The 24,940-nt window shown below is 50.8% G+C and overlaps 1 protein-coding gene across 1 annotated transcript in view; it reads left to right on the top strand.

The window, feature by feature from the left end:
- Window positions 1-19,964: 19,964 nt before the first annotated feature.
- CAPN5 (calpain 5) overlaps window positions 19,965-24,940 on the top strand; it is a 63,731-nt gene continuing 58,755 nt past the window's right edge. Inside the window, exon 1 of the mRNA XM_065632841.1 lies at window positions 19,965-20,037. The gene's annotated coding sequence lies outside the window, so the exon portion shown is untranslated. The remainder of the gene's footprint in view (window positions 20,038-24,940) is intronic.

Here is a 24,940-nt window from a genome sequence, read left to right as displayed (position 1 = left end):
TTAAAATGAAGTCATTAAAAGTTCTGTAATGAAGTAACTAAGTTCTTTAAAATGCAGTTCTTAGGGACACAGTTTAGTGGTGGACTTGGCAGGGTTAGCTGTTGGACTTGATGAACTTAAAGGTCTTCTCCAACCAAAACGATTCTACGATTCTATGATGCTGAGATTCTATGAGATAAGTGGTATAGCACTGGCTGCGAATAGCACAGCATCTTCTCACCTTCAAAGGCCTTCCCCAGTGCATTTTTTTCCCCCATTTAAAAGGGAATTCAGGTGCCTGATGGGTGGGAGAGAAAAAGGCAAGAGCTGGGTGGACATTCTTTCTGCTTGGAGTGTGTGGTTTGCACATCCTTTGCCTTATCCTTGTCCTGTTTATTTCAGTGAGAGAGGAGCATCATCTCTGAAGGGCAGAACCTCTCCAGGCAGAAATCACGGACCAGTAGGCACTTACCCAGCAAGTCTCATCACATCCCATCAGGCAGGGTCAGGTAGGGTATTTCCCCTGTTTCTGCCACCTCTTGCAGGTCCTACTCAGAGACCCCTTTACCATAGAATCATACAATAGTTTGGGTTGGAAGGGACCTTCCAAGCTCATCCAGTGCCCCCCCTGCCATGAGCAGGGACATCTGCACCAGCTCAGGTTGCTCAGAGCCCCGTCCAGCCTGGCCTGGGATGTCTCCAGGGATGGGGGTCTCCAGGATCACTTCTCTGGCCAACCTGGCCCAGTGCTTCATTGTAAAAACTTTATTTTCTCCTGCTCATGTCTGCTGCAGGTGTGTCTTTGCAGGGACAACCTTGATCTAAATATTTGGGGGCCAAACCACAGAGCAGAAAACCCTACAGACAGTGGTGTAAATGTGTGGGGGAACCAGTGCTGCCTCCACTTGGTGCTTGCTCAGGGGTGCTGCACAACAGAGGTACATCCAGACTCTGCAGACAAGCATTGCCTGAACGCTGGGCTGGGTGAAATCCAGCTTTGCATTTTGAGCTTGCAGCTAGCCTAGAACTGAGTAATACTTTAAAATTTCCCTGAGGATAAAAACATTGTGGTTCTATCAAAGGTCTCCTCCCAACCAGAAAATTCAATTTTGAGCTTGACAATTGCCTTTCAAGACTGCAAATTTACTTGCAGCTTTATTAATTTCCCATTCCCTCTCCCCCACCGCGCTCACCCCTTGTTTTTTTCTTTATTGAGCCTGTTCAAAGGCTGAAACTGGTGCTATGTATTTGCAACACTTTAATCCCAGTGGCTCTAACCAGAAACCTATCTGTGCTTGGTGCTGTACCCACCATGGAGACAGCTGCTGCCAGTTTGGCAGTGGAGCTGGCAATCCAGCCTGGACCTTTGGTGATCTTGGTTTGGCTCTTCCCAGAGGGACCAAGCAGGGACCAACCCACAGTATAAAAAAGCTAACCACAGTATAAGCAAGATATTAAGCTACTAAGGAGCGTCCAGAAGAGGCTATGAAGTTGGTGAAGGGTTTGGAGGGGAAGCCATATGAGGAGCGGCTGAAGTCACTGGGTTTGTTCAGCCTGGAGAAGAGGAGACTGAGGGGAGAGCTCATGGGGCTGTAGCTTCCTCACAAGGGGAGCAGGAGGGACAGGCACTGAACTTTTCTCTTTAGCGACCAACAACAGAACTTGAGGGAATGGCAGGAAGATGTGCCGGGGAGGTTCAGGCTGGACATGAGGAAAAGGTTCTTCACCCAGAGGGTGCTGGACACTGGAACAGGCTCCCCAGGGAGGTGTCACGGCCCCAACCTGACAGTGTTCAAGAAGAGACTGGACAACGGCCTCAGACACCTCGTGTGAACTGTGGGGTTGTCCTGTGCAGGGACAGGAGTTGGACTCGATGATCCTTGTGGGTCCCTTCCAACTCAGGACATTCTATGGGTCTCCAACAGCTAAGACAGGGATAAGTTGGGTTAGCTGAAGGGGGTAGGTCTAATACCAGATTGGGGGTCAGCAGAGCTCCTTGGATGGGTCCCCATGGGGACAGGGCAGACAGCAGGTGGAGGGAGGGGATTCTGCCCCTCTGCTCAGCTCTGGGGAGACCCCCCTGCAGTGCTGGGCCAGCTCTGGGTCCTCAGCACAGGACACACATGGACCTGCTGGAGAGGGGCCAGAGGAGCCCCAGAAATGATGCGAGGCTGGAACAGCTCTGCTGGGAGGACAGGCTGAGAGAGTTGGGCTGTTCAGCTGGAGGAGAGAAGCTCCGGGGAGACCTTAGTGCGGCCTTTCTGTACTTAAAAAGGACTGATAAGAAAGATGGGGACAGATTTTGAGCAGGGCCTGTTGTGATAGGACAAGGGGTTTTAAAATAAAAGAGGGGAGATTCAGGCCAGACATGAGGAAGAAATTTTTTACATTGAGGGTGGTGAGAGCCTGTCCCAGGTTGGCCAGAGAGGTGGTGGATGAACCATCCCTGGAGACATCCCAGGCCAGGCTGGACGGGGCTCTGAGCAACCTGAGCTGGTGCAGATGTCCCTGCTCATGGCAGGGGTTGGTCTAGATGAGCTTTGAAGGTCCTTTCCAACCCAAACTATTCTATGATTCTATGACAACTCCACCGTGGTTGTGCTGGCATGGGAGGGGGATCAACAGAGGCAGGACAAGGACAAATGTCTGAATTCAGCTTCAGTTGCCTGAGTGATAATGTGATAAGACCTGGAGCTCAGGATGGTGTCCCCAACCCTGCACCCTGAGCAAGAACAGAACTGGCATGTCCTTGTTCACCTTGTGCATGTGCAGGACCTTGTGTTTGCCAACATGGAACTAATGTTGTGTGGAGCACCTCGTGTAATGGATAAAACATCCCAATCTGCAAGCAGAAACTGCACAGACTTATTTTAGACCTATTTTATAATCAATATCACAGAATCACAGGATGGTTGCGGTTGGAAGGGACCTCTGGAGATCATCCAGTCCAACCCACCAGAGCAGGTCACACAGGAATGTGTCCAGGCGGGTTGGAATGTCTCCAGAGAAGGAGACTCCACAACCTCTCTGGGCAGCCTGGTCCAGGGCTCTGGCACCTCAAAGGAAAGAAGTTTCTCCTCATATTCAGATGGAACCTCCTGTGTTTCAGTCTGTGCCCGTTGCCCCTCATCCTGTCATTGGGCACCACTGAACAGACTCTGGTCCATCCTCTTGACACCCACCCTGGAGATATTTATAAACATTGATGAGATCCCTCTCAGCTTCTCTTCTCCAGGCTGAACAGCCCCAGTTCTCTCAGTCTCTCCTCATAAGATGCTCCAGACCCCTCAGCATCTTTGTAGCCCTCCGCTGGACTCCCTCCAGTAATTCCTTGTCCTAAAATAATAACTAAATATAGTTAATAACTAAATATAGTTAATTCAGCATCCTGGCTGCTAAATTCCTTACCAAGCTGAGGTTCTCTCACCTTGCTCCCATACAACACCCAAGGGCCTTGGTGCACGACATTTTCCAGCTGCTACGTCAATCCAAATAGCCACTGAAAAACATCCATCCTCCTTAATCTCCTTCACTGAGACTGACTTTGTAATTTGCATGCAAGAGGCGCACGCCGACTTAATTAAATTAGCAGTAATTAATGGCACTGACATGCACGTGGAGCCAGCACGGGGACGACCTCCTGTGGACTGTGCACCCACAGCACAGCACCCAGCGACACCCTGAGACATCGAGGGCTCTGACTCAGTGGTTTCTCATCGCTGGGATCAGGTAGGTGAATGCTAATGAATAACAGCTCGCATAATCCCACAGAAATTGAATTAATTGAGTTACTCTGCTGATGTAAACTGATGTCAAACCCTTAATATTTATAGGCTGGCCAAGCACCAGAGCTGCAGTGATTTATGTGGATGCCGAACCCCGGCGCTGCTTCTTCCTCATAGCTGGCGTGTTGACTCATTGCTGAACAGCGGAACAGAGTAAGTTTGTTAAAATATTGCAGTATTGTACAAGCCTGGGGACAAGTCCAACTCCTCAGGTAAGAGAAGTGATAAATAGGGCACCCAAATCCACTCTGCACCCTGGCAAACCTGTCCAGGTATTGTGAGTTATTGCTTAACAGGATTTTGTTCTGTTTGGAGTCCTTCAAGGTTTTTTTTTTCCTTTTTTTTTGCCCCCTTTATTTGTCTGGGCTTTTCTTTACTCTTCTCATTTTTAACATCCCACTTTGGCTGGAATGAAAACAAGATTAAGCGCTAGTTACAAGATAAAAACCAGCAACAAACCTGCGAGCGATGGCGTCAAAGCGGAGCTGTTACAGAAGGGGTATTTTTGCACAGGTAATCTGAAAAGCAAACAAACTCCAGCTGTGTTTTCTTGCTGCTGGCGTTAATTGAAGCAGGAGGGCCGATTACCGTCGCGGAGTTGTTTCTGCTGAAGACCGCTGGGCCACGTCCACCTGAATTTGACAGTTTTCTGTCAATTTGCTTTGCAGCCGATGCGCTCACGTACGCACCTCCGGAGCAGTTGCGGCTCTTCAGTAACGCCCAGGACATCTGATATTCGGTGAGTTTCTCCACACTCTCCCATCTCGTGGTGGTCATGTTCAGGATGGAGTAAAAGCCCTTTTTCCCATACCATGGTGTGTGCAACATCTCAGCAAACTCTTTCCTTACTAATAAGCATCACAGGGCGCATCAGCAACCCCGTGTCAGGTTTGTACAACCACCACAGCACCAACGCCAGCCCAACCCACCAGGAGATCTTGGCATGGATCAGGCTTTAGGGGAAATCAGCATTTAAATGCATATCTTTTTTTAGACAGAACCCCAAATCAACATTAAAAAAAGATGACCATTCATGCCTTAAGCAGATTTAACAGTGCTAGACAGAGTAGTGGAGGTCATTATCTCCAGCAAGGGTGAAGATGAATATCTGGAGCAGAAACATCGTCAGATGGGAAGGCTGGAGAGGGAGAAGAGCATCCCGTTACAGCCTCCGATTCCAAATGGAACCCTGGGGTTTTTCTGCCTGAATCCATGCCCAGCTTGGCCAAGTCTGCTTTAAAATTTTGGATCACGGAGAAAGAGCAAAATGGGAGAAATACTCACTGACAACTAAGCTATATTTTAATACACAGTCTGATAATATCAGAGATGGTTCCTGCAGCTTGAATTCAGGAGTCAGCAAATCAGGGAGAGCAGGAGGAGTCTCCGCTGTTATTCATTAAGGTGTGACAGTGGTTGTAAGTCTCATATGCTGGTCCCAGAAAGAAACATATATCTATATAAGCTGTGAAAGTATGGTCCATGTCAATGTGAAGCATAAAATGCTACTGCACTTGCATTAAAGGCCTCATTTATTTTCTTTTTCTTGGCTTGCATGATGAGAAGTAGCCCGCCCGGTTCTGCACAATTTGCCAACATGATTTCTGCAATCGCCTGCACTGGCCCAGATATCAGGCTGTGGGATTTCCCCCAGCAGAGCCCGGTTTGACAACATCAATCTGCAGGTAGCAACACGTTGTAGGTTCAGGTGCCTGGAGGGAGGGACGATGCCCCGTGTCCCTGGCTGAGCTATTTCACCGATTAACTGACCTCCCGAGATAAAAACTGGTCTGTAGTGATGCTGTACCCAAAAACACAGGGCTGCACATGTCACGCTGTGTCCTCCTGCTAATGGGGGGACAGGGTGAGCCTGTTAGGGCCAGGACGGTGCTCCATCCCCCTCCCGCACCCCCCAATGCAGCTTTTCCAAGATGGTGTTTGGAGCCTCCAGGGACAGGGATGCTACAGCCTCCAAACTTAGACTTGGAAAGTTTTCCCTAATGTCTAAATCAGATACAAGCCTTGTACCTCCTTTGGGCTTTTCTTGCTGTAAGAAGCTGAATGTGAAGGAGATTTCCATCCTTTTTTTTTTTTTTCTCTCTAAACTACTGATGCCGCTGAACTGGATTATACTTTTTTTCCCGTCTTCGGAATTGAAATATAAACTTCTCAATTCTGAAACCCTTTTTCCCCCTCTATGTCTTTTTGGCATCAATGCCCTGTTTTTGGCAAAGAGATATAGCAACGGAAAGTCATTTCATTGGCTGTGTATATCATTAGACTTATTAAAATACCACGTACAAAGAGGAAACAATCTGGATGCTTTGGGATGGATTGATATCCTTGACAATATGATTTCCCAGCCTTGTGCATGGTGATGAGTCTTTCTGTGCTATATGACCGCTCCTGTGTCTATTTTTTCTTACTTTTTCCCCTTTAAAACACAGGCAGAGGAATCAAAGAACGGTTTGGGTTGAAGGGACCTTCACAGCTCATGCAGTCCAACCCCTGCCATGAGCAGGGACATCTTCACCAGCTCAGGTTGCTCAGCCCATATGAGATGTTGCTGTCCCCCTGGGAACCCTTCGAGCAAGACCAAAGCCTCTCTCCTCCCACAGCCCAGACCAGCTGAGCTCCACTGAAATCACCACCGCAAGTCCAGGGACTGGGTTTAGGCTGCGAACACCCGCCCAGATGAAACAAGAGGCCGCACCGAGAATTTAAGGCAAAGCTAATCATTTTGTCTTTGTTTTCTCTTCACCAAACACTTCACACAATGCACTTGTTTGCTAATTAATACAGCCCTTTCCTCACGACTGTCAACTAAGTGAGATTACTTGGGTTATTAAAAAATAAGCAGGACCTCAGGTTGTAAGGAGGACCGTATAATTATCTAGCTGGCTGCTGTCCCCTATTGCTAGCCTGGGATATTAATTATTTTCCTGCTGATTCAGAGGGAAGACAGCCAAGAAGTGAATCAGTCCTGCCACTTCTTCCAACACCTGTCTTTTCCCTAGATCGCCTCTCCAAATCCCAGCCAGGTCTGGCAGCGCTTCGTTAATGAGATCAGGCATAATTACAGCACGAGCCAGTAGGGCCGCAGAGTCAGGAGAGAATTGGAATAACTGCTCTTCCTTCCACATTGCAAAACAGAAAATGCTAACTGTGAGCTGGATGTATTTTTCTGTGAAAGACGGATTAACGTTTGGGTTTTTTTTTTGCAGGATCGGAGGATTCCTGGTTCCTTCTCCGTTGCTCTGCCCATGGACTGCGCAATGCCATCTCCTTCAAAAAAACCACCAAGAATCTGAAACACAAAAAAATCCCAAATTCTCGACTCTTGTACAATGCCCAGCAGCCAAGACATGCATCTTTGTGTGAGTGAAAGTACATATGACACAGATTTAATGAGGCAACAGCTTCTTGGCAGCACCACAGGTCTGCTCAAAAACTGTATTGTTATTCATTTACTTGACTAATGCAGTTGTGTTGTACAAAAGAGGGGGGGAAGCTGTCTGGAGGGCCAAGTAAATGTGATTTAAAAAAAAACCCCAAAACATAGCTAACTCAGCAGGGTTTGCTGAAGCTTAGGTGGGCCTTGGGCATGTCATAGTTTTGGGGTTGGTGGAGAAGCCTTCCTGGGAACCCTCTGAAGATTTAGGGTTCCTCATCACCATGAGTGCAATGCCTGAGCCTGCACTGGCTACACAGAGCATTTAAAATTAGTGTCACGTTCTCCTCGAGGTTTCTGATTGAGACATCCCTGTTCTCTAAAACCTGGAAGAAAAAGGGGAATCAAGGCATTGGCATCATCGTCATCTGCATCACTGCTGTGTGAGGAGAGTATCTGCACAACGCAGGTGGTAACCAGCAGTCTCATCAGCAGTGCTGGATAATTGCTGCTTTTCCCAGTGTATGATAAAAAGCTGCATCCAGAGCTCTTGAAAGGATGGTTGAGTCCATTTCACAAACGACCAGCAATGAGAAAACACTGCGTCAAAGATTTCTTTGGAAAAAGTACACTTGGGGACATCTACATGCGCATTTTGGCTACAGGACAGGATTTTCCCCTGAAATATAAAACTTGCAGAGGACGAAGAGGCCAATCGCTAGACACTGGAAGAAGAAGAGGATGATTTCTGAGGGGCTGTACCCAAGTCAAGGCTCTTGTGGACTCCGAAACGCAGCTGCTGAATTACGGTTCGGGGCTTAGACGAGGATGCTGAGCTGTGCCTTGCTGGTGGGATTTACACCAACAATTACATCGCTGTTGTTTTTTCCCCGCCGCCCTCAGCTCCACCTTTCCAGCCAGCCTGTACCACAGCAAATAAATCTTGATGTCGCTAATGGTTTTATGCTTGCCTAGTGTTGGAAGCTAAGCCCGGATGAAGCTGAGAGGCAGAGGTGACCTCTCTGATTAATACTGAGGCAACTTCCCCCAGCTCTGTAATCGGAGACGGTCCCAGAGCAGAGGCTGGAGTTGGCTTCCTCACCAAGTGCAGGCGTCAGCGCAAGGGCTGGAGTTGCTGCAGGCTGACGTTGGGGTCAAGGTGAGGCTGATAAGTAATTCATAGAAGGAAATACCTGAGGAGCCTCCAGGACATGTCCTAGAGATGACAGAATCATAGAATTGTTTTGGTTGAAAGAGACACTCAAGATCATCGAGTCCAACCATTAACGCAACACTGTCACTAACCCATGTCCCTAAGAACCTCATCTACGCGTCTTTTAGACACCTCCAGGGATGGTGACTCCACCACTGCCCTGGGCAGCCTGTTCTAATGCCTGACAGCCCTTTCTGGGAAGAAATTTTTCCTCATATCCAATCTAAACCTCCCCTGGTGGAACTTGAGGCTGTTTCCTCTCATCCTGTCACTTGTTACTTGGGAAAAGAGACCATCACCCACCTGGCTTCAACCTCCTTTCAGGTAGTTGTAGAGAGCGCGAGAAGGTCTCCCCTCAGTTCCTTGCTGAAGAAGAGTAGGTCATAGAAAATATCTGCCTCAGAAACAGTGGGGAAATTCCCAGATGACAAGTTCTCATGGGGTGAGAGTGACGGAAACGTGGATGCATGATTCCTGGTGCAGGGGTGTGAAGGGACTGTTGGGCCATATGGCCATCATGGCAAATTATCCTCAGCCCCTCTAAAACCTCAATTTTTTTGAAATGCAAGAGCGGTGAGTGGCCAAGCCACAGGCCCTGGTGGGTGTTGAAGGTAGCTCAGTCAGAAACGTTTTGCACAAAGTGAGTAAATCCCTGGGGAAATTTGTCCTTTTACTGGCTTACTCATCTTGCTTTCTTGTCTTGTAGGGAATCATCTGAGTCATCTTTGTTTTCTTCTTCTGGAAGCTTTGCTCTACATATGTGGTAGCAAGGACTTGGTCAAGGGTGTTTCATGAGATCCAACGTTTGTCTGCTCCTCCTCCCCAGAGCTGGCCGCTCCAAAAGCCGAGGAGGGCAGTCCAAAAGTGACATCCGAGGATCACTGCTAGGAAGGACAAAGTCTCTTCTGAGACAGGAACCAGGCAATGCTCTGATGTATCTACACACTGTAAATGGGCAGTATTGTTAGGCAACTGGGAAACGAGGAGAAACTCACCACACAGCAAAGTTTTCCAAGATTTGCTTAGGAAAAGCAAGTCCTGCCTTTCTGCGAGTCCTTCAGAATCAAGCCACCAGTTTGCACAGCGAGCGTGACTGGAAGGAGAGGAAAGCTGTTATGGAGCAAAACTCGGTCTCAGTTACACCGGTGTAAATCCAAGGTCATTCCACCGATCCCAGGGTTGACTTGGGCTTGTGAAGCCAAGATTAGAACTGGTCATTATATCACAACAAGCCGCTTATCGGCCAAAAGAGTTGTGTGGAAAAGCCTTGATGTGCGGCTCTGCCTTGCCCAGCTCTTTGTGTGCTCTTGGGAGCTCCAGATGTCTGTCTGCAGGGAGCTGAAGGCAGAGACAGTGACAGAAGGGGAAAAAAAAATCTTTTTTTTTTTTTTTCCTCTGGAGCGAAGAGGAGAATCAGCAGGAAAATTGCCTAAAAAGCTCTTGGCAGGACAGTTTGGAGTCGGCATTTGTTAGGGTGGCTTCTGACCCATCATAAATGAAGAGCAGCTGAGAGAACAGCAGTGCCAGTTGCTCCTTTTCTTCCTCTCTGCTCCAGGGAATGTGGGATTGCTGGCAACATGCTTGTTTTCCAAACCGTCTTTGTTTCTCACTTTGGGAAACCCCATGGGAAAATCAAGGTCATCGACTGAACTCATGTAATGCTGTCTGCTCCCAAGCAGAGGTGCATCCCTGCCGAAGCAGCTGAGCCCTGGTCCCCTCCAGCTGTGTGGTCGTGGCTGAACGATACCCAGTGTCCTGGAGGGTTTGACTTCCAAGCTCTCCAGTGCTGCTTGTGCCATGAGAAACCCTGGTAAGGTGGGAGCTCTTGGCCAGCACCTTAATCTGCTGATGTCTCAGGGTTTTAACAAGACAGCAACACCCATAGGTCATTACTGACTGACCCCCACCTGGTCCTGGCATCCCGCTGGGGCTTCAGGAAAGATTTTGTTCTTTTCAGTTGAGGAGGAACATAAGGAACATGGTGCTGGGTGTTGTTATCTCCTTGTTTTCTATATTAGTCCAGGAGAAGGATGGATCGCAGGTAAGATTCAGGTTTACTAATGGTTGTTACTCAGTCCTCTGCTATTCCTAGGTCCATCAGCTTATGTCTGGAAGCCTTGAAAATTAGACTTTTTCCTTTGTTCTCTTGGGAAGATGGGTTCTTTGAAATCCCAGGAATAGAGGAGTCATGGGAAGCCGTATGAGGAGCAGTTAAAGTCACTTGGTTTGTTCAGCCTGGAGAAGAGGAGACTGAGGGGAGAGCTCATGGAGGCCACAGCTTCCTCGCAAGGGGAGCAGGAGGGGCAGGTGCCGAACTCTTCTCTTTAGTGACCAGTGACAGAACCTGAGGGAATGGCAGAAAGATGTGCCAGGGAGGTTTAGGTTGGACATGAGGAAAAGGTTCTTCACCCAGAGGGTGCTGGACACTGGAACAGGCTCCCCAGGGAGGTGTCACAGCCCCAGCCTGACAGTGTTCAAGAAGAGACTGGACAACGTCCTCAGACACACGGTGTGAACTGTGGGGTTGTCCTGTGCAGGGACAGGAGTTGGACTTAATCATCCTTGTGGGTCCCTTACAACTCATGACATTCTATGATTCTATGTCACACTGGGGTCCTGGAGCCCAGAAGGAATTAGAGTGGGTTAAGAAGGTGGGAAATGCTCACATCTGCATCCTCCAAAGCTGCCCTTTAAGTGGTATCTCCCCATTCCGCACAGTTTAGCCACAAACCCAGCTGGGAATGAGCCAGGACATTTGCCCCAACCTCATCTCCTTAAGTGCAGATTACCCCGAAGTGCTGCAGGGCTGGGCTGCCACGTTTGACTTTAATATTGCAGCACACCCATAGGCCACGCTTTGCAACATCATCTTTTTTTTTTCAGCACTTGGGCATTTTCCTCTGAAGTCACTTAGTCACAAGCAGGCAAGTACTTGCGTAGGAGATCAGATCAATGCTGAGTAGGAAAGCTGATAGAATAAGCCCAGCTCTCGTCTAATTACAAACTGCTGAGCAAAAGGTGGCTCAGCCAGCCAAGGGACTGGGGACCTGAGCCCCGTTTCCCACCCTAGTGTCACTCCCAAGGAGGAGGATTAAAGGATGATTCAGGATAGAGGAGAACAGTAAATGCTCAAGCAATCCCATGCTGGCAGAGCTTGATTTGTGATACCTGAGTTACCTTTTGTAGATAGAATCATAGATAATCTTTGCTGATTTACCTGCTGGCTTTTCAGGGGAAGATAAATCTCTCAGCATCTCTCTGGGCCACAGCTCCCACCCTGATCTCACCTGCAAGATCCACTCTCTCCTCCAGTATCTTAGAATCACAGAACAGTTTGGGTTGGAAGGGACCTTCAAGGCTCATCCAGTGCCCCCCCTGCCATGAGCAGGGACATCTGCACCAGCTCAGGTTGCTCAGAGCCCCGTCCAGCCTGGCCTGGGATGTCTCCAGGGATGGTTCATCCACCACCTCTCTGGCCAACCTGGGACAGGCTCTCACCACCCTCATCGTAAAAAATTTCTTCCTCATGTCTGGCCTGAATCTCCCCTCCTTTAGTTTAAAACCATCATCCCTTGTCCTGTCGCAACAGGCCCTGCTAAAAAGTCTCTCCCCATCTTTCTTATCGGCCCCTTTTAAGTCCAGAATGACCACAATAACGTCTCCCCAGAGCCTTCTCTTCTCCAGGTTGAACACCCTCAACTCTCTCGGCCTGTCCTCACAGAAGAAATAACTGTGCAAAGGGGCAAATTAGGCCTTTAATTAAACACAATCTGAATGAGGCACCACTCTGGGTGGACTCCATAGGATGGACTGGGGCAACAGGTAGCTGCATCTCCCACGAGGAGACCATTGGCACTGGATGGCCAACAACCCACCTCCCTTCTTGTCTCTCTGCTCTGATGTCCCCGACGTGGAGGAAGAACATTGTAAGAATTTAGCAATGATCTTCCAGGATTGTGGATCTGAGATTTTATAGTTTAGAACATCTTAGCTTGCAGGCCAAAGACAGGGAGAGCAGCTCTGCCTTCAGCGCTGCATGACCTGCTCTGTTTGGAAACCAGCGCTGGGACCTTGCCTGCGTGGGGTCAGTTACAGAAGTATTGACCCACACTGGAGCCTTTGAAGGCGGCTGAGCAATGCACTGACATGCTGTGGTATAAAGGGCTTATAGCGATGCTCACACGATTTTCTCCTTGGCGTCAGGACCACTTCTCAGATGCTCCTAAGAGACCCAAGTGCATCACCTTCCCCCAGAAAAGCATTAAAAATAAATGGACCTATATCAAAATGGGAATAATACACCAGATTTCTTCCTTGTAGAAAAGCAGAGAGCATCACTGAGCAGTCAGGGAACACATGCAGCAGTCAAAATGTAAATCCATGCTGCTAAGAGGGTCAGGAAATGAGCTAGACCCCAGATCTCCAGCAGAGGAAGGGGGTGAAGAACAGGGGAGATGTCCCCAGGGAGGTGGTGGGGACATCGCGGCAGTGAATGAGCTCCTTTTGAGGAACAATCAGGCAAGACTTCTGCGGTGACAACAGTCACTGCTACAGAGAGACACAGGCAAAGCAGCAGCTCTGGGAAAGGATGGTTGGCAGCTGCTTTCTGCACAAATAAATAGGCTGAGGGAGAAGGACGCTGCTGATATCCGAGGTGAATCGCTTGGACTGGTGCATGAACTGGGCTGACAGATGGGAAAGGACATTTCCACGGGATTTTGTGCAGAAAGAACCAGCAAGATTTAAGAAGAGAGCCTGGAGAGGAGAGGAGGGAGGTCTGGTGCCTTTCTAAAAGCCACGCTCGAGTTAAGGCAGGAGCTATCGGTTTGATGCAGGAGATGCTGGACGCTGCTCCGCAGCCTGTCCCGTGGCCAAGGGCTGGCACTGTTTGAGACAGGAGCACTATCAGTGCAGCACGGCAGCAGAAGTTTTACCATGTGCATTGGTGAGCTGGTCTGAGCTTTTGGGAGCTGGGTAAACGGGGAAAGGCGGTACTGAGAAGAAGTGAAGGGGATGGATGAGATGCAGGCTGGGAGGCAGAAATACAGGGAGATCTGGGGCACCCACCTGTGTCTGTTGATCCCCTGGGGAAAAAAACAGTGATGGCCTGGGGTGGAAGAGGCTCATCCACCCAGTGGGAAAACAGTTCATCTCTTCTAATCATCACTGTCCCAAACTCTCTTCTTGGGTATAGGCCACTTCCAGTGATGCCATGGGGTTGGTACAGGGTTAAATTAGGGTCATTAGTACCCCTGGGCCTTAACAAGGGCTTTCTTTCTCTCTGCAGCAAGGAGGGTCCCGTGGTTTGGGTTCTGTCCACCAAGCGATGACCTGCTGCTGAGACTGGTCACCAGCCAGGACACATCTGGGTATCATTATGGTCCTGAGGGAAGCATATAGAGTCATAGAATAGTTTGTGTTGGAAGGGACCTTCCAAGCTCATCCAGTGCCCCCCCTGCCATGAGCAGGGACATCTGCACCAGCTCAGGTTGCTCAGAGCCCCGTCCAGCCTGGCCTGGGATGTCTCCAGGGATGGGGCATCCACCACCTCTCTGGCCAACTTGGGCCAATGTCTCACCACCCTCAGTGTAAAAAATTTCTTCCTCATGTCTGGCCTGAATCTCTCCTCCTTTAGTTTAAAACCCCTTGTCCTATCACAACAGGCCCTGCTCAAAAGTCTGTCCCCATCTTTCCCTTTTAAGCACTGAAAGGCCACACTAAGGTCTCTCTGGAGCTTCTCTTCTCCAGCTGAACAGCCCAACTCTCTCAGCCTGTCCTTCCAGCAGAGCTGTTCCAGCCTCGCATCATTTCTGGGGCTCCTCTGGCCCCTCTCCAGCAGGTACCCTCATCAGGCTATAAATCCGATGTCATGTTTTCATTCCTCATCAAGCTTCTTGATGTTCGACTTTTGTCTTGCTTAATAGCTGCCGGCCCGTTAAAAAGCTGCCTGATTTGTGACTGTGCAGAAATTAAGCGCTGATACAGACAATTAAGTGGAGAATTTAACGGTATGGATTTCCCAGCAGAGTTATTAATTTGCACGAGCTGTTTGCCAGCCAGCTGCTGTGCGGATCACGGCACGGGCACGTCCCAAACCATGGCTGATGCCTTCACCAGGACAGGGAGGCAGTGGGTGGGTTTCAGCAGGGTTGATGGTTTCCACCTTGCATTTTATGCAGAAATAGGAAAAAAACTGGGCCTTCTCAGGATGAAAGGTTATGATATGGCTCTTCGGATGGAAATGTCTCTTCTGGCCAGGCATATTTAAGTCGAGTCATCTTCCCTAGAGATGTTTATGAGCTTCTTAGGGACATGGTTTAGAGGTGGACTTGGCAGTGTGAGGTTAACGGTTGGACTTGGTGATCCTAAAGGTCTTTTCCAACCAAAATGGTTCTATGATTCTGAAGACCTGGCTGCCACGATCATGCTTATGGACTTGTTGCAATAGGACAAGGGGTGGTGGTTTTCAACTAAAAGAAGGGAGATCCAAGCCAGACATGAGGAAGAGATTTTTGACACTCAATGTGGTGAAACACTGTCCCAGGTTGGCCAGAGAAGTGGTGGATGCCCCATCCCTGGAGACATCCCAGGCCAGGCTGGACGGGGCTCTGAGCAACCTGAGCTGGTGCAGATGTCCCTGCTCATGGCAGGGGGGGCACTGGATGAGCTTTGAAGGTCCCTTCCAACCCAAACTATTCTGGGATTTTGTGCTGTTTTTCTGTGGAAGGTCAAGCAATAAGCCCCAAGGTGTGGACTGGTCGCCTCCCAGTGACTCCAGGTCATCCCTGCCCAGTTTACTGATTTTCCTACCTGAGCTGGTCCATGGTGGCGGAGAATGGAAAGGGAGGAGATGCCTGATCTTAGGGAGCTTTTAAATTAGGAGGAAAAGGCTATTACACAGTCCAATAGCTGCAAGGAGATGCTGGTGAAGTTCAGATGGGAAGTGAAATACAAGTATGAACAGAAGGGATATGCAGCTACTGGACTGTCTGCCAAGAGAGGTGGCAAAATCTCAGGCAAGGACCTGTCTGCATGAGCGACCAAAGTATCTCAGATGCCCTCTGAGACCTCCACCCATGCGAAGAACCTCTCCAGCCGCTGCCCAAGCATCTTTGTGGAAGGACCATGGCCAAGTTCAGTCCTGGGCTGGACTTTGCAAGGGGCAGCTCCCTGGCCCATGCCTGGTGGGGCTCCACAGGGTCTCTGTGAGCATCATGACGCTGCCTTTCAATAGCCTCAACTTCTCCGTCATGGTCAAGGACAGCAATCTGGCTTCTCATCCAAGAGCTGCTTCTGCCAAAAAAACAAGAGTAGTTGATATAGTTTCCCTTTTCGTTACCAACTCCTGGTCCTTTGGTCATGATGACCCCCATAAATAAAACAGCTAATTAATGCCCTTCTCCTCCCACTAGTGATTGACTATGACCTTGAACGTCCTTGCTTAATTTAACTTTTCTCAACCAGCTATTTTTGACAGCGAATAATTTAACATCCTTGTGACCCCAGCCTTGTCTCTCTCCTGCCAACTGGCGCTGCAGTTTAAATGAACAGCAATAAATAAATACATATCTGCAGAGGGACCTAAATGACTCCCATTACTGGAGCATCTGAAGGCCTGCTTAAATAAATCAAGTGAGGAGGAGATTATGCTGCAATCATGTGGAGAGGGAAAGGAGAGAATACATTACTGGTATTCCAGAGGCTGCAACCGGAGCAAACAACTTTGCAGAATTCAGAAAAATTAGGTTTAATTCAAGTGTGGAGGGACCAATGGAGGAATCGTTGTAGGCTCATTTCTTGGTGTCTTCAAAGAGGAGCAGAAGACGGCAGCCTGGCGGGGTTGAGAGAGCTCATCTTGGGGCCATCAGAGGTTGCTCCCAACATCTCTGCAACATAAAAATGAGGATACGGCCGCCCACCTGCAGTCATTTTGTCACTTTTCTCCCCCAAAATGTGCCCTGGGAGGGGGAGAACTGGTCTCGCGAGAGCAGGGGTGGCAGGACCGGGCAGTTCTTCACCACCCACCACCCTGGGCAGGCAGATGCTCATCTTGAACCACCCCTGGGACCAAACCTCACCTTGGGGGTCCCCCACATGAGAATTAATCCTGGGAGGGAGGAAAACCTCACTAAATCATCTGCTTTGAAGTCCCAGAAGGAATAACGATATCTCATTTTTTGGAGGGATCACCAGCTGCAATTTTCCTCCTCCACTTTGCCTTTTACCTTATTCCTACTTATTTTTGGGGTCCGGTTTTAAAGCGTTGCTATTTCTTCCTTCCCCCCTGTCCAGCCCTCGTGTCACCCACATCACCACGGCCTCATTCGCATCACACTGAGGAGCAACGAAGCTTCGTTATAAACCATATTTACGTAATTTTCCTTCCCCCGCCGAGGCTGAAAGCGAAAATGCAACTAAGTTAATCGGCGAGATCTGAGCCTGCGACAAGAGCGAGCTCGGGCTCCACGTCGCTGAGGGGAGATGGGGGTGTCTGGGGACCCCCTCGCTGCCCTAATTCAGCGGAGGAGCTTTTCCCTAAAGCTTTCCAGCCCGTCAGCAAAATAAAAACTGAGCTCTTGCTGCTGATGCGTCTCAAGGGTGAGCCCGTTTTGTTTTCTGTCATTTTCTCTTGGTTTTTCATTTTGCCTTCCTCCTCTTTTTCATTCCTTTGTCCAGCACTGCACAGCATCACTCAGCACTCCGTGGATGACAAATTCCCCCACGTCCCCAGCAGTGAGATGATCCCCCTTAGCAGCTTTGGGGTCAAATAAGTGAAATGGTGCAATAGGAATTTATCTATTTACCTCCATCGCCGTTAAAGCAAGCCCGCGGCAGCTAACCGGGCAGAAGGTGTCTGTACCGGTGGGAGGAATGATGAATGATAATCTTAATTAATTAGCGCTGATGGAGCGTCTCCCCATTGAAGCACATCACAAATCAAAACAGGCTCTACGCTCCCCCTGCCCTCACAGGGAGCAGCAGCATCCATCCCTGCCCGAGTCTGCCTGGCAGCTGGTTTTAGGGCTATTACTGATGATTTTGGGGTTCGAGACCTGTTTAGGGTCCACTTTTCCCCCTTACAAACCTTCAGAGATTGGAGGTTTGTCTTTTTTTTTTTTTTTTTTTTTAATCTTTGCCAGACTCCGGACCTAATTTAGGGTCCTAAACATGGGATCCTAAAACCCACAGTGATTTAGGTTGTTTTTCCTAGGTGATTTTTGATAAGGGGAGAAAAAAGGGGTGCGTGAATTGGGACCCTTGCCCTGGCCTGGTTTTGAGCACAAGCAGGTCACGTCAGCCCTGAGATCTGTGGGGCAGAGGGGAAAAGAAGCGAAGAGGAGGAAAATATTAGAAAATGGGTTTTGCTGCCAAAGAAAGCGTTCATGGAACTACAGATTTTTGGCTTCCCTACTCCTCTAACTAATAAAGGAATTAAAATCATTTTAACACAAATATTGCATGAATCGAATAAGTAATGAAATTATCGTAAAATTAACAGGAAAATACCAAGAACCTTAATATGAAAAGTCCAGAAGGGTTTCGGATAATAAGAAACCTGGCAAAGTGGCCGACCCCAGAGGAGGTGGCCCACCCACAGGACTCGTGGTGACCACGTACGGCTGCAGGTGACACCTCGGTGGGACTGGGAGCTCATGCCAGGCCAGTGCTGCTCCAGGTATGGTTCCCTTTCTAATTTTATCACCAAAATTTCACTGCATTGCCGCAAACGTGGCGAGATGTCTTTAGGCTTTCACTCCGTCGCTGGCAGGCAGCAGCCGACCCTTAGCTTTTTGTTGTTCAGAAGAGTCCAATCGCCTGTAATTTTGGACGTGAAATGTTTATTCCCATCATTTACAAACATTTCCTTTAATTGTTCTTCCCTCGCCATCTCTTTTTGGCCTCATTTACGATAAACCTTGAATAGTGCCAATAAAGCTTGTGTGTCAAGTCAGAGCATCAGATCGGAGCTGCCCGTGACACGGGGTCTGTAAAAGCCCCCTGGATCCTTCCCACTGTGGGGGGTGTATTTTTGGGTGGGTCATGTTTATTTTTCCCCTCTTGGATGTATATTTGTGGGCTGGGAATGTACATTTTCCACCATGGGGGTCCAGCCAGTCCAGCTTCTGTATCCCCATCACCAGCCCATTGCATGTCCACCCCCATGGATGTGCAGGGGGGGGCCAAGCACCCACCCAGCCTTTGAACACCCTCCCCAGTGCCTCAGTTTCCGTCTTGCAAAACAAAAAAGGGGAATAATTTTGGTCTTGCCTTGGAAAACGTGTCTCCAACCCCATTGATCCTGACTGGGGGATGTCCCCTTTGCACTCAAATCCTGATGACTCTCCCTTGCACCCTCCCATGGGTGATGTGCCAACACTGCCTGGTGCCTCGGTAGCCCTGGTGTGCAGCGCCCAGTTGGTGCTGGTGCTCCAGTTCGCCCAGTTCTCGGTCCTGGTGCTGGGTTCCACTGGACCTTTGTCCCAGTATCCAGTGCTGGTCCAGTGCTGGTCCAAGTGCCAGTGCCTGGGAGGTCCCAATGCCCAGGTGATGCAGGCACTGGTCCCAGTTCCAGACCCAGCTGGTGGTGCTGGTGCCTGGGCAGTTCCCCGTCCCAGTTCCCCAGCTCCCTAAAGAGCCCATTTCCCAAGATCCCAAGTCCTGGTGCCTGAGCAATGCCAGTCCCAAATCCCATTTCCCAGTGGGGTTTCCAGTTTACCACACTGGTTCCCAGACCCGGGTGAAGGTCCTGGCCCAGCGCCAGCCGCTGCTGCTCCCACTTCCCAGTGCCGGGCGGTGCCAGTCCCTGTTCCCAGTGACGATCCCAATACCCAACGGTGGGAAGCGCCACTTCCCGGTGCCGGTTATCGGCCCTGGTGCCAGTTCCTGTTCCCGGGTCCCAGTGCCGGTTCCAATTCCCATTTCGGGTTCTGGGTCTCAGGTCCCAGTGCCGGTTCCAATTCCCATTCCCGGTTCTCGGTCCCGGTGCCAGCTCTGATTCCCGGTGCCAGTTACTGGGTCTGGTCCCAGTCTGGTGGCGGTTCCCATTCCCGGTGCTGGTTCCCATCCCCGATCCGGGTCCCTGTTCCCGGGTCCCGGTTCCTATTCCTGGCGCCGGTTCTCGGTCCCGGTTCCCGTTCCCTGGCGCCAGTTTCCGTCCCCAGTTCCTACTCCCAGTGCCGGTTCCCATTCCCATTCCCATTCCGGGTCCCGGTGGCCATTCCCATTCCCGGTGCCGGTTCCCATCCCCGGTTCGGGTCCCTGTTTTCGAGTCCAAGTTCCCATTCCCGGTCCCGGTTCCCGTCCCCATCTCCTGGCGCCAGTTCCCGTCCCCGGTTCCGGGTCCCGGTGGCCATTCCCATTCCCGGTGCCGGTTCCCGCCCCTGGTTCGGGTCCCTGTTCCCGGGTCCCGGTTCCTATTCCCGGTTCCCGTTCCCGTCCCCGGTTCTTATTCCCGGTGCCGGCTCCCATCCCCATCTCCCGGCGCCAGTTCCCGTCGCCGGTTCCGGGTCCCGGTCCCCGGTGCGGGTCCCCGGCGCGGTCCCAGCGCAGGCGCGGCCGCTGCCCGCCCCGTCGGGGCGGTGCTTGCGGGGAGGCGAAGCGCTGCGGGCAGCGGGCGGCGGCATCGGGCAACAGCAGCGGCATCGGGCAACAGCACCGGCAGCGGGCAGGTAAGGCGAGCCCCGGCCTCGGGGAACGGGAGGGCGGCTTGTCCCTGCACCCCCCTCCCTCCCGGTCCTGCTCCCTCCGTGGGGCGGCAGCTCCGCGCCCTGCCCCGGGGTCCAGCTCCCCGCTCGGGGGATGCTCAGGGCACCTGTGGCTTTGGGGAGAGGGGGGAGCCGCGTTGTGGTGGGAGTGCGTGCATGCAAGATGATTTTGGGGAAAAAAAAAAGCCAAAAGCGGGCATCCCCCTCCTCCCCTGCGCTGCCTTGCGTGGAGCACGTTGCTGGCTTTGCCTTTAGCGAGCACTGGTCTAGTTTTTGGGGATGCTGGAAGTTGGGGCTGGTACATCTGAAAGTTGCACCCCGGATGGTTAAAACCCGGCAGCTGCTCCCGTACTGGACTTGTTCTGCTGGGAGAGCCAAGCTGGACAGAAACTTTGAGCAACGAGGCCTCACAGAAACCAGCACTGGCTGGAGAGCAGGATTTCAACGCTGGGAAAAAATCCTGAGGTTTCACTACTGTTCTTTGTTCCATATATTTGGGATAAACCCAAGGGCTTTCAGTAAGTTGCACGGAAAGTTAAGGCGAGATAGCGCTCCTACCCCCGGGGCAGGCCAGGCTGCTGCTGGGGCACAGGGAACTGATGTCTCTTCAGGTTTCCAGACAGGGATATGAACCTGGATTTCCCATATCCCTGGAGTGGGAGGCACCATCCCTTTCTCTCTTTCTTCCTGCCCTAAAAATGTTATTTTAAACCCGAGAAACCAGCCCTAGTGGAGGGTGTCCCATCACGAGTGGCTCTGGTCCTCCAACCCTCGCCTCCCACTCCAGCAGCTGCGTGGCCCTGTGGATCCACCCATGTGTGATGCTTGGATTTGTTAGCAATTATTTATTACTGATTACCGTTATGTTTCTGCCAGGATGCTGCGTTAGCTCTGAGCTTGGTGGGGAATGTGGGCAGACGTGGCGAATGGAGATGAAAGCGGGGCAGCGAGGGATGCTGTTAAATCCTCAGCTGCTTTTCATGCTGCATCCAGCAAGGACCATGCTGCAGACTTTCCCCGGGGCGCCTTTCATCTCCATCCACTCTCACATCTTGGGATGCTCGAGTCCATCAGGGCAGGGTGCCGGCTTCCCATCCCAGTCTCACACTGGTGTGCTGAACCGCTGTTATACTGGGGTGAAGGCAACACAGGGTCCCTGCAGCTGTGTCTCCCACCCCACATGCTGCACGTGGGTGGTTGGTCACCCAAGGCAGATGCAGTGAAGTGAGGAGGGACAAGCTCACAGATGCAGGCGAGAGAAGGTATCACCTGTTGGGAGCATCCTTGGGGCTGCAAGAAATGGAAAGGGGCAAAAGCAGCAGAGCCAGGCGTGGATGGTGGAGCTGGGGGCTGATCCAGGTGTTCACCACGTAGTTCCTGCTTGGTGCAACATCTTGCTACAGGCATATCTGTTGTGGCGCCTTCCATTTCCCTTCCACCCTTCCCAAGAACACAGGCTGCCTCCTACTTATTTAAGCAATTCTTTAATGCGAATCGCCTGGGGCTCAGCCCCAGCCCGTGAGCCAGGCAGCAGGGTCTTAAAACCCAAGAGGGACTGATGGATGTTCTTTGAGAGACCTTCCACCCTTGGGAGCTGGATGGGGGTCTAAATCCCCCCTGCAAGGGGTGCGTGTGTACAAATGCCGCTGCATGCATGGAGTCTGACTTGTTCAGTGTCTGGCGCTTGCCAGGAGCCATGTGCCAGAATTATTTGGGGAAAAACTTTCTCGTTGGCAGCAGAGTTGAAGATCAAGGCAGTAGCGAAAGGCAAAGCAGGTTTTGAGGAAGGCAGTGGGGTTTGCTGTAGCAGAAATCAAGCCCCTTCGTCATGTCCCAGGGACACCCCGTGTGACACGCAGAAGCAATAATCCTGTCTGCAAAGTGGTGACACAGAAAAAGGAGGGCAAAGTGACATGACCAAGGCACTCGAGGGGTTTGTGACAGAGTCAAGTCCGACCCTCTCTGCCAGCAGCGCCCCATCCTTGCCTGTTCTGGTAATAGATGACTTAGACGGGGCTTTGGCATGGCCTTGAGCCCAGCAAAATCCCTCCTTGGCAGCTGTTTTCCCCTCTGTGTTGTCTGTTCAAGGGAGCTCTTTTAGCCAGAGGTGGATGGGCACCATCAAGCCCCTGGGGTGGAGAGAGGTGGAAGTCCAGGGCTGTGACCAAAGGGGGCTGTGCTGGACGGACCTGTAGCTTTGATTTCATTTTTATGCAAAGGAAGATGCTACAGATCTCCGTTATCTGGACTTGATGGGGCTTTGCACACTTAGCGCATGTGGGACTATGTCAGTGGAGAAGATTTCTGCTGGGGACTAGAGGAGGTGGCAAAGTGCACTGCCGACCAGATTAACCCCATACAGGAGGGCTTAAATCGGCTGAAAGCCTTTAAGGAAAGATCTGAGCTCATTCTCATCTTTCATGCCAAGATTTGCTTGCAAAACCAAGCTGAGGCATCGTCCGTATGGGGCGGATGAAATGCTTGGCTGGAGGGAACCATCTGACCTCAAGGATGTTGCAGGGTGTGGGGAAGTCCCCTAGGACAGATATCAGGCCGTACAGTGGGGCTTCGTGCTATGTTTGGGGGTTGAATCACGTTGGGACAGCCGAGACTTGGAGCTGGTTTGGTCCTGGGTGCCTCTGGGAAGGCTGCAAAAAAGGCGAGGGGAACCAGGCAAAGCGTGTTGGTGGGACAAGGGTTTGGAAGGGTTAACATGGAAGGACCAAGCTCTGAGATCTGGTGCTTGAGAAGGGATTAACTCAGCAGGAGCAGGTGCAGGGAAACAGGCTGGGAGGCTGATCAGAGGGATGGAGAGCTGTTACACGAGGCTATAAAAGCCCAGCGAAACAAAGGCGGAGAGGGGATGATGTGCTTGCTGCCTATAAATACATCCAAGGAGTGAACACCGGGCAGGCAGAAGAGCTGTTTAAACTGGAGGGCAGCATTGGTAGGGAGGACAAATGGGTGTGAATTCATTCCGTTTAACTTGGGAGGTTTATCTAGAGGCTCTGCAACTGCACTCCATCCAAGGAGGGTAGCAGAGTGTGAATTAGGGCACATCACCTCTTTTCTAAGATGCTTGGCTGTGATATAAAGAGGATTTGGGGCTTGTCGATGCAGGAGGCCAGGGCTCTCTGGTCCAGACACCCTGTCTTGGTATCTCCTTTGGGAAGGGCTGTGTCAGCCGCTGCAGGACCAGACCAGGCATGAAGCAGATGAAGCCCAGCCATGTGACTGAGGTAATTTTTTGTCTTGGATTATGCCTCAAAAAAAAAACAGAAAAAAAGAAAAAAAATCCAGCTCTCCCTTCCCTGCTTGCTGCACAGATTAATAACAAAGCTTTGATGCCTTAAGAAGGCTTTGGATCTGATCCCAAGAGGAGATTTAGGCAGCGTTTGTGCTGGGATATGATGATACTAAGAATGGGTGCATCCTTTAAATCTGCTCATGCTTGTGCATTCATTACTGGATAATTTTGACTGCTCCAGAGGTGCCAAGACCCCTTTCCTAATGCTTGCTCCAAGCAGGGGCAGCAGCAAGTTAATATGTGGCAAATGAGAAGGATGCAGCTGTGCCTTGAAGGCTGGGATCAGGCAGTCTCCTTCCTCCTTCTCACTCATCTCTAGAGGTGTCAACTCCTTTCTCTGCAGATGTCCAAAGCTGAAGCCTCTTCCATACCTTCAGGAGGGTTTCAGCCTGTACAGAGGCATCTGTTGCCCTTCTTATGCCGTGGTGTTGTGCGTCACCCTCCGGTATGGTTTATTTGCTGATATCTTCATGCCTGAGCCTTCACCTGCTCTTCTGAGCTGCTTGTGGAGCACAAAGGCTCAGCGATGGGCTTGTGTTGACCTGCTTTGCGCCAGGAGGTGCTCCTCCATCTCCTTGGACCCACAGGCAGCACCGTGGATGGGGAATGATAGAGTTATAGAACAGTTTGGGTTGGAAGAGACCTTACCTTCCAAGCTCATCCAGTGCCCCCCCTGCCATGAGCAGGGACATCTGCACCAGCTCAGGTTGCTCAGAGCCCCGTCCAGCCTGGCCTGGGATGTCTCCAGGGATGGTTCAGCCACCACCTCTCTGGCCAACCTGGGCCAGGCTCTCACCACCCTCAGGGGCAACAGTTTCTTCCTCATGTCTGGCCTGGATCTCGTCTGTTTTGGTTTAAAATCATCACCGCTTGTTTTATTGTAACAGGCCCCGCTCAAAAGCCTGTCCATCAATGAAAGGGGGGTGGCAATTACTCCGGCTCTGCTCACTTCCATTTGATTACCCAGGGAGAAAGAGTCAGGCTCTGGGCACTGCAGAAAATGGACACGGACCCACTGGCTTCACGGGGGACGTTTTTTCACCAGTCGAGCATCTGTCTGGCTGCAACATTAACCCTTCCCCTGCTCTTAGCTCTTCCCTTTGCACCGTGAAGCCTTTTCATCCATGGGTTATTCCTGCTAAATTGACTCATATTGTAGGAGAGACCCCATTCTGGTGCCACCATATAGGGGTGACTTTTTGAGGTCACAGTGGAAATACGAATGGTCGCCACTGAGTTTTTCATTCCCTCTGGGAAAAAAATCCTTTCTCCTCTGCAGTCTGGGTCAGGGGAGGCTTCAACAGCTTTCGCCTTTCTGCATGATGTGTTCGTTTTCAGCCAATATTGCAGTTCTTTATATTTAGGGATCCTCCCGCGCTGGGGATGTGATAGATGATACCCCTGCAAAGCCGTGCTGGGAGCCCGTGGGGTTTCGCAGCATGTAGGTCAGAGAACCGTCTCCTTTGGGCCTGATCCAGCCCTTCCAAGGGGGCTGGACTGAGCTCCGCATCCCTCCTGCTCCTGCATCCCGCAGGCAGCTTTCATCTGCCCTAGGAGGTA

Source organism: Caloenas nicobarica, chromosome 1 (assembly GCF_036013445.1).
Source record: "Caloenas nicobarica isolate bCalNic1 chromosome 1, bCalNic1.hap1, whole genome shotgun sequence".
NCBI classification, from domain to species: domain Eukaryota; kingdom Metazoa; phylum Chordata; class Aves; order Columbiformes; family Columbidae; genus Caloenas; species Caloenas nicobarica.
The sequence above is the reverse complement of the archived record's forward strand: the minus strand, read 5'-3'. Positions and strand labels throughout refer to the sequence as shown.